Source organism: Rhincodon typus, chromosome 4 (assembly GCF_021869965.1).
Source record: "Rhincodon typus isolate 14 chromosome 4, sRhiTyp1.1, whole genome shotgun sequence".
Taxonomy (NCBI): Eukaryota; Metazoa; Chordata; class Chondrichthyes; order Orectolobiformes; family Rhincodontidae; genus Rhincodon; species Rhincodon typus.
The window spans coordinates 64,009,850-64,024,729 of NC_063335.1; the positions used below are offsets into that span (position 1 = coordinate 64,009,850).

The window sequence follows — 14,880 nt, forward strand, 5'->3', positions numbered from 1 at the left end:
GAATTTTGGTGCTGGAACCATGGAAATGGCCCTGTATGGGTACGAGGCGAGGTTGATGCGAGGTCAGGTCCCATGACTTACAAAGTTCAGGTAGGTGAGGCAGTCTTGACCACACCTGAAATCTAATACCTCACAAACGGGGAAGGAGCAAAACAAATCTGGCCCCTCAGAACAGCCAGAATGCCTGTTAGAAATCGTGGGTTCTCCCCTCTGTCTAGTGTCGAGGAAATCTCAGAGTCCGAGATGGATGCAGCCTCGACACCGTTGCTGCCAGAAGAGGGGGAGGAAACTCTCCTGAGATGCTCCAGATGCAAGATTCAGGCTACAGTCTGGTCCACATCACCTGTCTCATAGTCCGAGACAGAGAAACCGGACCTGGGGCAAAAACATCGCAGGAAAAGCTACAAGAGAAAGACCAGGGCCTACATCTTCGGATTTGGGGGTGAGGAGGGACATAGTGATTGGAACCAGATGGATCATGTTGCCTGAGATCATTGATTGGGGTTGTTAACCTGGGCGAATCAGGAAGCCCTGGCTGATCAATATAAGCTAGAGACTCAGCATCTCCTCAGTTCAGGAACTGACTGTGTGCTGTGCACATGTAAATAAAGGGTGACTTGGTGATGGAATACTGGCCTCTGTGCGGTTATTTCAGAATGGAAGGTTATCTAGACCTTGGCCTTTGGATTGAGTTAACATTTTTCAGGGCTCCTGAGGACATCAGAGATTCTGATTCCTGGAACTTAGTCTGATTCCAAGAAATAATTTCACTGAGATTTCTTTTTCAGCTGGTTTGATTTCAAGGCTTTCCTTTACTTGCTGAGGAAAAAAAAGAGAGCCTGATGTTTTCCTTTATGAAAATATTCTTTCATCAGTCAAATTTGACAGTGCAGAAAACAAAAGTTGACAGGTTGATGCTGGACAATAGCTGCAGAAATCCAGGATTTCTCATCAGGTACAGAAACAGATATTGCTGGGAAAATTCAGCAGACCTGGTAGCATCTATGGAGAGAAAGTAGAATTAACATTACTCTCTCTTTGGGCTTCATTTCCACCTATTGTTTACCCCTCCACCTTCACACATAAATGAATGTTTTCGTAGCTACAATCAGTTCTGAAAATGGGTCATTGGATCCAAAATACTAACTCTGCTTTCTCTCCACAGATGCTGCCAGTTCTGTTGAATTTTCCCAGCAATTTCTGTTTTGTTTCTGATTTCCAGCATCTGCAGTTCTTTGTTTTTGTTGTCTTCAGGTTTGTTTATCCAGCTATTAAGGACAAAAATGCAATTTCCTTTCTCTTTTTAAAAGCTTTGAATTATCTCCTTTGCCAAAATGGTTTGCTTTTCCAGATAGCAGCAAATAACCCACTGCTTTTCCTCACTTTTTCCACGAAGTAATATAATTAATACTTTGTGAACCCAATAGTATCCTGATTAGCATCTGCAGTATCCAAATAGTTCCTTTTTCCGGTCTCTCCAATTCAATATATATGTTGCCACTCTGAGTTTTCTGATTCCTACTTACATGGATCGAACGGATACAATGAAGAAATACAATTCATCATAGTTGTACTCCAACGATATAAAGGATTGGTTAGCTCTGTTGGCTGGACAGCTGGTGAGTGATGCCAAGGGCATAGGTATAATTCCCAATTAAGCTCTGAGGAAGGGTCACTGGACCTGAAACGTTAACTCTGATTTTTTTTTCTTCACAGATGCTGCTAGATCTGCTGAGCTTTTCGAGAACTTCTGTTTTTGTGCAATTCCCACGCCAGCTGAGGTTATCATGAAAAACTCTCCTTCTCCACCGCTCTGCTCACCCCAGGTGTATTGACCCTCGTTAAACCGTTACGAATCATCTTTCTCTCACGACAGAACAGCCCTACTGTCCAGTAGGCCTATGGCAACTTTTACTCCTGTTCTTCCTGGATTGTAAACTTACATCCACAAAATACTTTACTCTTTATTTAAAATAGGTAGTCAAAACGCATTTATTTTTTAAAACAAAGAAACGTCTTCCTTGCAGCGACACTGGATAGGCACGTTGTTGTTGTGCGAGGTTTCCCAAATTGACAAACGCTGCAAAATCTCGCTTAGTTTGTTTTGATACGGAGTGTACTTCTGATGACCCCACATTCCTCAACCTCAAAGTTAAGGGTATTGATGACAAGTTATTCTCGCGTCGCGTTCGTTCGCTCTCCTCCCACCCCGCATAGTGGTGCTGTGGAGGAGCTGCTCGTGCACTCGCCGGGTTCTGGGTGCACGGGGTGGTATGAAGCAAGGAGAATGAATGAATGAATGACGGAATCCAGCGCGCGTGACCGCCCGGCTACGGCCGCGGTGACGCGCGCAGGCGCGGTGACGTCACAGGCGCTTGTCCGCTGTTGACTTGAAACAAAAACAGGAGAGGGGAGTTGAAGCGTGAGGCTGCTTTCCGAGTGGCAGCCCTCAGGTGAGAGAATCTAGCTGAGATTCCTCCTCAACTCTCGGCATAATAAATCTGTGGGTTGGTGGATCCGCAGTCCCCATAACCTCCCCGTCTTTCCGAGGATTGAGGCTGCGACAGGGAGGTGAGGCCTAAGATTTGTCAGCTCACTTAGTTTCCTGGGCCTCCACCGCCCTCGGGCCTCGGGCTGGCAGATACGACAAATGGCCGCCGAAGGTGCCGACAGAGTACCGTATAAGAGGGAGAGGGGAGCGCAGCGCTTTTTTCCTCTCGCCTCTTCTCCCTTTACCTCTTCCCAGTCATATTAGCCCGGTGTGAGGCTGCCGTATGCCCGGGCATGGGGTCGGGCAGTGAAGCTGCTTTCATCGTTAGGTTTGTACTGGGGATGACTCAGCCTCTGAGGCTGTTTCCCTGCTATTTAACAACAGTTTAAGAAAAGTTTGAGCAGCTTTGCCCGAAGCGAAATGGGTGAAGTTTTGTGGTCCTAGTTTGTAGGATTCTTGTTGCTTTCTTAACAGAATTGCGGTTTACATGCGGTAAGCGCAGTCTGTTTCACTGGAAACAGTAATACGTTTGAAATTGTCAAATGTTGCTTTTTCTAAGTGCAGATTTTCGCTAGAGAAAAAAGGAACTTTATGACCATGTAATATGTTGACAAATATTGTTTATTCTGCTTAATATTTTGGTTTAATGCTAAAATGTCTGGCAGATAGTTGCCTTTCTGGTATGCTGAGGTTTTGTTGAGTTAAAGAGTGTATATTTATTTTCTCAAAGGTGTATAGACAAGATGTAAGCATTAACACTAGGAGATGATGTATCTTGAAGATAGTGATTTTTGTTTATATTATGATTTCCTGTTGTGTTATTATAGTTAAGATAAGGAATGGCTTATCAGAGCACATTTTCAGATTTTAAACTACTTACGGAGGAGTGCAAAGAATATTGGTTGGGTACATAGTTGTCATTCTTCAACTTGGTTGAGATGATTTTTAGAAAAGGTGTTTTGGAGAGGTGCTTAGATGGCTTAGCAACATATGTATCTGAATTGGCAATCACCTTAGCCAGGTTACATCAACAGGTTTTGTTTTGTTAGCTTATGTTTGGTTTGGCAAGTAGTGTTGATAAATAAAACTTTGTATTTTGAGCATTTTGAATTTTATCTTAGTACAGTATTGGAATTCATGAAATTGAGCCCATGGACGTACAAGTTGACAATCCAACTGTCAACAGCCCCACATGATCTTGTTGAAGCATTCTGATTGGATGTTTCCTATGCCCCTTACAGCCTATTTATAACTTCTGGGAGAGGCCAATGCACAATTTAAGTCCTAGACTCAATAGGAAAAGATACTCTGGAAGGTTTTTGTTCATCTATAAAAAAGATGTGAACAAGGTCAGGCCAGAGGTCATGTCAACCATGTATTATCTTTAAAGCTATTTATTACCTTTTCCAAAAAGTCCCAAAACTGCCCAGCTCCCACAAACAAGTGTACAGACAACACTTGGTCAGTTGCTGACAATGCATTTTATAGGCTTCACTTATTCTGGGAAAAGAAGAAATGCCTAACATTCTATTTAAAATCAAGGGAAGCGTTCAAGATACAAAATGTAAATGTCAATTAGCAAACTATGCACATTGCATAAATTATCAACTTAAGTTGCAACCTCTATATCTTGAAACCAATCTGGAATACTGCAATCACATCGTGATACTCATATGTAAGTGATCAACAATTAATGTTTTCAATATAGTTATTTATCTCAAAGGGTGGTTCTTAATCATGTACAAGTAGTTCTGTTATAATGCAATACTTACAATCTTGTGTGACCTTGCGCTGTAGAAAATTGCCATGGAAAATCACATTATAGGGAAACTGCTATACCTATACAACAGAAAGTTTGCGTTATTCAAACAGTGTCCACTATTCAGCAATTGTGTTACTAGCCAATTTACACTAATGAAACATGCATTACAGCAGAACTATCTGTGTTCACATCAGCATCATGATCTTTTAATACAAGTGCATTGCTTTATGCAACATTGTTTACGTTATATCCATGAAACTTGGTACAATATTGTATCCTGCTAGGTTTTTTGGAGTACAGCATATGTAGTGCCACCTGCAACACCACTAGTTGTTCATCCTCTTGCTATTGTTAACTTTCTTGTTTGTTAATGAGATGTGGGTGTTGCTAGCTAGGCTGGCATTTATTGTCCATTCTTAACTGCCCTGGAGAAGGTAGTGGTGAGCTGCCTTCTTAAACCGTTCCAGTCCTTGCAATTTGACATAGCAATTGTGAAGGAACGGCAATATAGATCCAAATCAGCATACAGACATATTAGGAATATAAGTAGGCTCCTCAACACCTTGAGTCTGCCCCACTATTTAATAGGATTGTGGCTGATATGTTAGTGTTTTGAATTCCATATTCCCATCTACCCTGATAACCTTTTGTTGCTTTGCCTAATAACAAGAACCTATTTATCTCAAATATTCAATGACTGTTCTGCACTGGCCACTGATGTAGAGAATTCCCAAATTATATCACTTGGGGTGGCGCAGTGGCTCAGTGGTTAGCGCCGCTGCCTCACATCGCCAAGAACCTGGGTTTGATTCCACCCTCGGGCAACTGTGTGGAGTTTGCACGTTCTCCCCATATCTGCGTGGGTTTCCTCCGGGTGCTCCGGTTTTCTCCCACAGCCCAAAGATGTGCAGGCTAGGTGGATTGGCCATGCTAAATTGCCCATAGTGCCCAGGGATGTGTAGATTAGGTGGGTTATAGGGGGATGGATCCGTGTGGAGTTGTTGGGCCGAAGGGCCTGTTTCCACACTGTAGGGATTTCTGTGATAGAATTCTGTGATGTTATAAGAGGTGAGAAAAAGCTTCTAATCCTAAAAATCATGGTGAACCTTGATTTTTAAACAGTGCCTCCTAGATTTTAGTCCACCTTGTCAGGACCTTCCAGGATCTTTTATATTTCAAAACAAGCCACCTATCATTCTTTGGAGATCCTTTTTGGGGGAAAAAATACCTGTCAGTTCAATCTTTCCTATTTAAACAACCTGCTCATTCCTGGTATTAAGCCGGTAAACTCCTCTGAATCACCTAGGTATTTGCATTTAAAACTGCACACAGTACTTGAGGTGCAGTCTCACCAATTTCTTGCATACCATCCTTAATTTTTATATTTAATTCCTCTCATTATAAAATATAACATTCATAAGCCTTCTTAATGACTTCCTGCACAAGCCTACTAATTTTTGTGACTCGTGCACTACAGCATCCAGATCCCTCTACCTTGAAATTTTGCAACTGTTCACCATTTAAGTAATTACCTGCTATTGTTACCAAAGCAAACAACTTCACATTTTCCCACATTGCCAGATTTTTCATCATCTCTCTTGACCTTTCAGGATGTGTCTGCAACCTTGTTACATCATGTTCACAGCCAACTTTCTCACCTATCTTTGTGTCATCTGTAAATTTAGCTAACATGCATTGGCTCCCTAATGTAAGTTATTGATAAATTGTAAACCATTCAGATCTTGGCACAAAGCCCTGCACAACCTGCTCATCAGATCCTGCCAATCAAACAACAAACCTTTTATGTTTTTTCTGTTATCTCTCAGCCAGCCAATTTTCTATCCATACGTTTTCTTTTGCAGTAACTTTTTTAGGTTGCATCATATCAAATGCCTTCTGGAAACCCAAATACAGTACTTCTGCAGGCTCCACATTATAGGGTGGTACTTGACTGGTTTGGCTTGTCCACAAAAAGAGAGACAAGACACATTGGCAATTTTTCATTGTTAGGTAGGTGCCTGTGTTGTACCTATATTGGAAGAACTTGGTGAATAGTGCTGCCGGTTTTGGAGCACAAGTTTTTTTTAGTATTATTACCAAAATGTCGCAGCCCACAACCTTTGCGTTATCCAGTGTCTTCTCCCATTTCTTGATATCATATGGAGTAAATCAAATTAGTTGAAGGCCAGCACCTGTGATCCTGGGGATCTCAGGGTGAAATGGATTATCTTTTGGGCATTTTCTGACTAAGATGGATGTAAACACTTCAGCAATGTCCTTTGTACTGACTTGGTTGGCTGCTCCTCTTTTGATAGGAATGTTTTTGGAGCCTTTGCCTCCTGATTAGTTGTTCTTAACTGTCTACTACTATTCAGGACTGGATATAGCAGGACAGCAGTGCGCTGATCAGATCCACTGGTTGAGATTGTTTAGTCCTGTTTTTGTCAAGGTCACAAGATTCTACAAATACATTAAGGACAAAAGGGTAACTAGGGAGAGAATAGGGCTCCTTTAAAGGTGAACAAGACTGCCTTTGTGTGGAACAGCAGGAGATGGGCGAAATAATAAACAAATGTTTTTTTTTGCGTCAGTGCTTACTGTGGGGAAGGATATGGAATCTAGTGAACTTGGAGAAGTAAATAGTGATATCTTGGAAAAAATATCCATATTACAGAGGAAGTGGTGGTGCTGGACGTCTTAAAATACATAAGTGTATAAATCTCCAGAACTTGATCAGGTGTACCCCAGAATTTTGTGGGAAACTAGGGAAATGATTTCTGGGCACTTTGCTGAAATATTTGCATCATTGCCACAGGTGAGAGGCTGGAAGATGGCTGGAAGACTGCTGGGTGGCTAACAGGGTGCCAGTTAAGTAAGGTGGTAAGGAAAAGCCAGGGAACTGTAGACTGGTGAGCCTAATGTCAGTGGTGGGTAAGCTGTTGGAGGGGATTCAGAGGGACAGAATTTTTACGTATTTGGAAAGGCAGGGACTGATGGTGGCTTTGTGTGTAGGAAGTCATGTCTCACTAACTTGAGTTTTTTTTCCTTACTTGAAGAAGGCAGAGCAGTGGACATTGTATAGACTGCAGCAAGGTGTTCAATGAGGTTCCGCATGGTAGACTGGCTAACAAAGTTAGATCACATGGAATACAAGGAGCGATAACTAGTTGGATGCAGGAGGTAGGAGCCTAAGGGTGATGGTGGAGGGTTGCATTTTGGACTGGAGCCCTGTGACAAGCAGAATGCCGCAAGGAATGATGCTGGGTCCACTGCTTTGTCATTTATATGCATGATTTGGATGTGTACATAGGAGGTATGGTTACTTAGTTTGCAGATGACACCAAAATTGGTGATGTACTGAACAGCAAAGAAGGTTGCCTCAGTACACTGGGACCTTGGTCAGATGGGCAAATGGGCCAAGGAGTGGTAGATGGAGTTTAATTTAGATAAATGTGAGGTGTTGCACTTTGGTTGGGCACATCAGGGCGGGACTTGCCGTTTAAGGTGTATAAGGTCCTCGGGAGTGTTGCTGAACAGAAACCTTGGAGTAAAGGCTCATAGTTCCTTGAAATGGAGTCAAAGGTAGATGGGGTCATAAAGTATTCAGTATGCTTAGAATAAAAACAAAGCTGCTGGAAAAGCTTAGCAGGTCTGGCAGCATCTGTGAAGGAAAAAACGAGTTAATGTTTCGGGTCCGATGACCCTTAAATGCTTGCCTTTATTGATCAGTGCATTGATTTGGGAGCTTTTGTGGCTGTAAAGGACATTGGTTAGGCCACTTTTGGAATAGTGTCAATTCTGGTCTCCCCTGCTATAGGAGGGATATTGTGAAACGAAAGTATTTAGAAAATAAATACCAAGGTTGCAGGGTTTGAGTAAAAAGGAGAGGCTGAATAGTCTGGGGCTATTTTCCCTGGAGTGTCAGAGGCTGAGGGGGACCTTTTATAGACATTTATAAGTCATAAGGTACATGGATAGGGTGAATAGCCAAGTGCTTTTTTTCTCCCCCCTATGGTAGGGGAGTCCAAAACTAGAAGGCATAGGTTTAAGGTGAGAGTGGAAAGATTTAAAACAGACCTAAGGGGCAACTTTTTGATGGAGAGAGTGATGTGTGTATGCAGTGAGCTGCTGGAGGAGGTGGTGGAAACTGAATCCATTTAAACATTTTTAAAAGGCATCTGGATGGGCATATGAGTAGGAAGGGTTGAGGGATATGGGTGCAATGCCAGCAAATAAGACTAGATTAATTTAGAGTATCTGATTGGATGAGATGGACTAAAAGGTCTGTTTCCATGCTGTATATCTGACTCGAAGGTCAGCACTTTGTTTTTTTACTTATGGCTGGTGCTGTTCCTGGCATACCTTTCTGCACTCTTAATTGAACCAGGATTGATCTCCTTAACCAACGGTTATGGTAAAGTAGGCATATGTCTGGCCCTGAGATTGTGTTTGAATATGATTCTGCTGATTCCCCATATTGCCTCATAGATGTCTAGTCTTGAGTTGCTAGATTTGTTCAAAGTCTGTCCTATTTAACACTATTAGTACAAACAATATGATGGATGGTATCGTCACTGAAAATAGGACTTAGTTGCTGCAAGATGGTGGTGTTCACTCATGCTGATACTGTCATGGACAAACAGACAAGTAGATTGGTGATGTATAGTGTTAGTATTCCCTGCTGCTAATCCATGGCACTCACTTCCCATCCCTCACCTTGGTTGTTGAGCCAGTTTTTGTTTCCCTGAGCAGTGCCTGTAGTCCTCATTATCATGGCCACCCTTCAGTCATTTAACTCTGGCTGATTAAATTATCAATGAACTGACTGCAGGCAAATGATCCGTATTGCAGCCAGTGATTAGAAAATAGTCCCTCGTGAGTTTTTTTTTGTGTTCTACACAGTCCATGCCTATATTCGTATGTACTTCTTGAGCTCTTAAGTCCTGCTACTCTGGTTCCAAATGTTGAACACATGGGTGCATGAAGTACATGGTGCTTCATCAACCCTTTTAGATGCATGCAAAAAATTCTGGAGGATTATCGTGCAGCAATTAAGGCAATTTTAAGTTTTGACTATATACTAATTGGGCTGGGCAATAACTCCAAGCTATCTGTAAGGAGTTTTTTGCATGTTTACATATTTGGCAGTTGGACATGTGTTTTATGCAACATTTAATTATTGCATGTTTTCTTTTACATCAGCCTTTTGAAGGTCTTCTGCACTAGAAGGCATTACTGTAGTACTGAAGTTCTCACGCATATTCTGAAATTCATGATTTGCAAATGCAACTCTGTTATTCGTTAAGAATTTTGATGACACTAAGGCCTATGACGACTCACTTTTCCAAGATTTTGTTGACGACAAGCCCTCTTTCCTTGTTTTCATTCTGACTATGCTAAACTTCACCCCAATTTCTTCAAAATGTCATAGACATTGCAATCTGTTCCAGATCTTCAGATCCATGTCTTTTAAATTTAATTTTTCAAAAATTCTCAGCCTAAAGGAACACTTATTGTGTGTGGTGTGTGATATTATATTTTTGACAAATATCACTTTGCATTCTTACCTGCTCTACAAGAGGTTCTTATTCTTTATCCATAACTCTGGCACTTTTTAAATTTGGCTTAAATTTTTGTATGGAAGACAATATGGAAAATACATAAACAATTTACTTAGAAACCTCATCGGTGAGACTCCTGTCTACAGAGGTCACTATCACTTCTTGTACCTCTTGATGTTTAACCTCTAGTTTCCTTAATGGAATACCATAACCTATTGCTGTTTGCTTTGTCTAGGGTTTTCAAGTAATAGTTCAGCTAATCGACATGACATACTGACTTGCAGCCAGTATCTTGTACAGCACAGTTGAACGAATCACAAACAAGGTACTCATGGATTGACTTGGGTCCTTGGCAGGAGTACAATATTTTCTTGCTGCTCATCCTCACCGTAGTCACCCTCAGAACAAGCTGTTTCATGACCTGCTTCAAATACTTTACTTTGTATCCTTGAACAATTCCTGACAGTGATAATTGGAGTCATATCTATTAATTATTCTCCTTGAGAGGAAAAGCGGTAGTGATAAGAGACTCAATAGGGAGGGGTGTAGAAGGGCATTTCTCTAGCTGCAGATTTGAACCTAGGATGGTGTGTTGCCTACCTCGAGCCAGTGTCAAGGATGGTCAGCTGCAGGGCATTCTGAAGGGGCAAATGAACTGTCAGAACTTCTGGTTACCAAAGACAGATAGAAAGAGAGACGAGGTTCTGCAACAAGAACTTCGGGAGCTTGGTAGCAGATTGAAAAGCACGACCTCAAAGGTTGTAAATTTTACCCCCAGTGCCATGTGACAATCTAATGACTACAGGAATAAGCAAATGAATGTGTTTGAAGGAGGGAAGTTTTTATAGATTCCTGGAATACTGGGTTTGTTTCTGCTGAAGGTGGGACCTATACAAGTCTGACAGGTTGAATCTGAACCGCAATGGGACCATTATCCTTGTAGAAGGTTGTGCCAGTGCTGTTGGTGACAGTTTTAAACTAATTTTGACAGGAGAGTGGAATACAGAGCGGAGGTACAATAATGGGTGACGCACAGACAAGTGTAGGAAAAAAGCCAAGGCACTGTGGGCAGAGCAAATATAGTCAAACTAAGACCACAAGTTTGTAAGGTGTTTTAACTTGAGGCAAGCAATGTTGCATGTAAGGCAGATGATGGGAGGATGCTGATTAATACCTGAGGAGATGGCATCATTGCTATTCCAGAAACACATGGTTGTGAGAGAGGACTAGCATCTCAATATTCTGGGGTATAAAATCTTAGGTGAGACAGGGAGGGCTGTAAAAGAGGAGCTGGTATGGCAGTATTGATCAGAGACAATTCCTGCATTAAGGAGGGATGATATCTTGCACGGAAAGAAAGAGAGCAGTGGAAAGCATAATGAAAATTTTAAAAAGCTCTCTGTATAGTGAGTAATAGACAGTAACTTGGCTATAGCAAAGCTTTGAACAATGGAAGAAAGATGGGATAAATTTGATTTTGTTGTGGGATTTAATTCAACTAGAACTCTGTGTTCAGTGTTTAAATATTCCAAAGAATGGAGTAAGAAGGTATTTCACCTCATTCATAGCTGTATGTCAGTTGGTCAGAAGAGCAATCTACGAACTATGGAAGTGTTTATGCTAATAACAATCCTTCATGCTTGCAGGACTGTCCTTAACTCCTCAGCTAAAATTAAGGACTATTAGAAAGAAGTGTTAATCAGGCATTTGTAGATTTTGTAAGATAAAAAGAAATGGTATGAAATCAATGATTTCAATTACTGAAGTTTGAAAAAAAAAATTGAAAACACGACAACAATCGTAATTTTGGGAGAATTCTTAAATAGTATTCCACAAAAACATTTCTAGATGAGCATCAAGCATTGAAGATCTGAGAAGCAACAGTATACGTCTCTACTAAAACTATCTGAAACCATTACATTTCAGAAAATGGACATTTGGGAATCTGTAAGGAAATTGGAGTAATAGCAAATCAAGGGATGGAATAGGTATAGGTTTTAGAAAATAGAGATGGATGCCAAAGTTGCTTTTTTAAAAGGAAATGCTAGAATTGAAAAGTGATGCAATGAAAGCATATCTTCTTTCTGCATTAAGCCAATTGCTGGGAATTAAATGGGAGAGCTATTGCAGTCATTGGAATGCCTAAGGAATTGTCTGGAAATTGTGTATTTATACTGTAGCAGTGGTACAATGGGCCATGTTCCTTCAGAACCTACTAGGAAGGGAGACAACTCTGGACAAGTAAGAAAATTCCTCCTCAATTATTGATCTTCTGAAGGTGCTGCATTTATTTTTCAAGTGGAGAGAATTTACTCTTTTTTTTTAGAAAAAAAGAACACACACACACACTTCGGCCTCTGATTCCAGCTGATAATACCATGTGCTTTCCAGAGGGGTTGATGAAGCAGAAAATACTACTTGGAAGTTACAAACTGGAATCTTTTTATATAGAATTGGATGAAATAGTAATATTAAATGGAAAATTTATAGTGCAACGAATGCCCATAAAATCAACTTCTATCTTGGAATGAGGCTGGCATGTTAAGCCCATCTTCTAATAGAAATGCAGTAGACGGATCCTGAATTGAGAGAATTGTACTGAACCGCCTACACAGGAATTGAATCAACACCTAACAACAGTTATTTAAAAGGCAAAATACTGATGAGGAAATAGAAACCACCTCAACTACCAACAGATGAGTCGGTAATAGACTTTCAGGTGACGGTTCCTTCTGAGTATTGTAATGGCTGACAAAATTCCAATGGCTAGTCACTTGGATATTGTGAAAACATCAGCTAAAAGATTTTTTTTTTTGTCCAGGATGCATTGAAATTTTGCCAGGCGTACAAGGTGGTGGAGAAACTGCAACCATCAATTAAACCTAATGCTTAATTCTGATCCCAGTTTTTGAAGGACCGTTTAGCAAGATCTTAACTTTTTAGGACCCCTTCCTAAAATTGAGACTAAGAATCAGTACTTAACAATAATAGGTGTTTTGGTAAGATTTTCTGAATGAGCATCTTTGGGGAACATTTTGACAAAAATGGTATTGGCAAAGTTAGTTTGGTTTGTTAGGAGAAATGGATTACCCAAAGAAATACAATTGGATCTCTGTTCAAATTAGATGTCACAAATATTGGATAAAAAATATTGGCACTTTGTCTCCAGCATATCATCTACAATCTGAAGAAGGATATCCTAATGAACATTTTGAACTGTTATCTGAACATGAGGTGAGAGGGCCCCTTAAGTTGATTGAGAAATAATTTGTAAACCAAAGCTTAATGAGACTACAGTTATGACCTATGTCAAGTTTCCAAGAGAGAATAACCAATGAATTAGCTGAAAAGTGCTCCAGAATCAATGAAAATTAAAGCAGATTAACTGGCCATGGTTCAGAATTTTCTTGCTGGAGATAAGGTATTGCTTTTTATGCCTATCTCTGTGGAACCTCAATTACTGAACCATATCAAATCAGAAGCAAACTCTGATGTGATTTTATGACATAAACTCTTGGCAGAAGAAAAATCAACAATTGTATCATGATCTACTATGACTGCAAGGACAATTGGGAGTGTGGTGATGAAAGAAATAGGGAATGATATAAAAATATTAGAATGATTTAAGAATAATCGCAATGAAAAAATTCCCAAGTTGACCTTTCAGCAATCAGAATGGATAATGTGGGGTGGCTTAAATTTAAATGGAATATTATGCTGTCTTCTTACACATCTTACCTCCATCATTAACGTCAGAAGTGAGGATGTTCACCGATGATTGCACGATATTCAGCATTATTTGCGATGACTCTGTCTGCTTTAGTATCTATGTTCAAATGTGACAGGACCTGGGCAATGTCAAGACCCGTGTTGACAAGTGGCAAGTAATATTCACTTCAGAGAAATTCCAAACCACCCCTTGACATTCCATGGCGTTACCTCCACTCTCTCATCCTGAGGATTATCATTGACTAGAAATGCAACGTGTGGTGTGTATACACACATGTACACAGTATTGGCGTGAGTCACGTGTTCTGCTGTCCTCCATCTGCAGGGCGTATGTTAGGAGTGTGATGGAACACTCTCCACTTGGCTGGATAAGTGCAGCTCCAACAACACTCCAGATGCTTGACATTACCCAGCACAAAGCAGCCTGCTTGAATGACACCACATCCACAATCCCCTATTCTCTCCTCCACCGATGCTCAGCGGCAGCAGGGTGTTCTTCTACATATAGCATGCACTGTAGAAATTCATCAAGGATCCTTAAACAGCACCTTCCAAAACCATGACCGATATCATCTGGAAGGACAGTGGCGGCAGATATGAGAAGGCCACCACCTACAATTTGTTCTCCAAGCCACACACCATCCTGACGTGGAAATATCTCTGTTCCTTCAGTGTTGCTGGGTCAAAATCTTGGTATTCCCATCCTAAGGGCATTTTGGGTCTACCTGCAGCATATGGACTGTAATGTTTCCAGAAGGCAGTACACCCTAGATCTTTTTAAATCTCAAGATGGCAGTGGCAGAGTTGGCAGTCTTTGATTCCTCAGCATAGGGCTCAGTCACTCATGGGCTCATATGGTGGGCTTGGTTGCATCCACATGGCTTCTTCATTTTTTCAGCTCAGTAAATTTGATAGCATGGTAATGTTGTTTTTGGTTTTGGAGGCCCTGCGGCTGCCTCTTGATGTCCTCTGTGCAGTGTGACCACCTCAGGTTCTGTGGTGGCAGACATGGGAGTGGCAGTGCTGGTGGCAGCAGAGAAGGAGTACGTTTTCAGGACCTGGGGACAATGTCGGATGGCGGTGGCTGCAGGAGAGAGAGGGTGAAGTCTACGGAGAAGGAAAGATGAACTGTTGAAGCTGCGTCTGTAATATCAAATTGATCCCAATTTATTCAGTATGTTACAATTTAATTTATTTGTTAATCCAAGATGGTGCTGAAGCATGGTGACATTAAACACTTCACTACCTAGGTATATGTGACAATATTTAATCTTATCACCTTCTCAAGGGCAACTGAGGGCAAACAATAAATGCTGGTCACCCAGCAATACCCATGT

At 41.0% G+C, this 14,880-nt stretch overlaps 1 protein-coding gene across 1 annotated transcript in view; it reads left to right on the plus strand.

The window, feature by feature from the left end:
• Positions 1 to 2,358: 2,358 nt before the first annotated feature.
• Positions 2,359 to 14,880, plus strand: part of rb1cc1 (RB1-inducible coiled-coil 1) — a 181,448-nt gene continuing 168,926 nt past the window's right edge. Inside the window, exon 1 of the mRNA XM_048596119.1 lies at positions 2,359 to 2,453. The gene's annotated coding sequence lies outside the window, so the exon portion shown is untranslated. The remainder of the gene's footprint in view (positions 2,454 to 14,880) is intronic.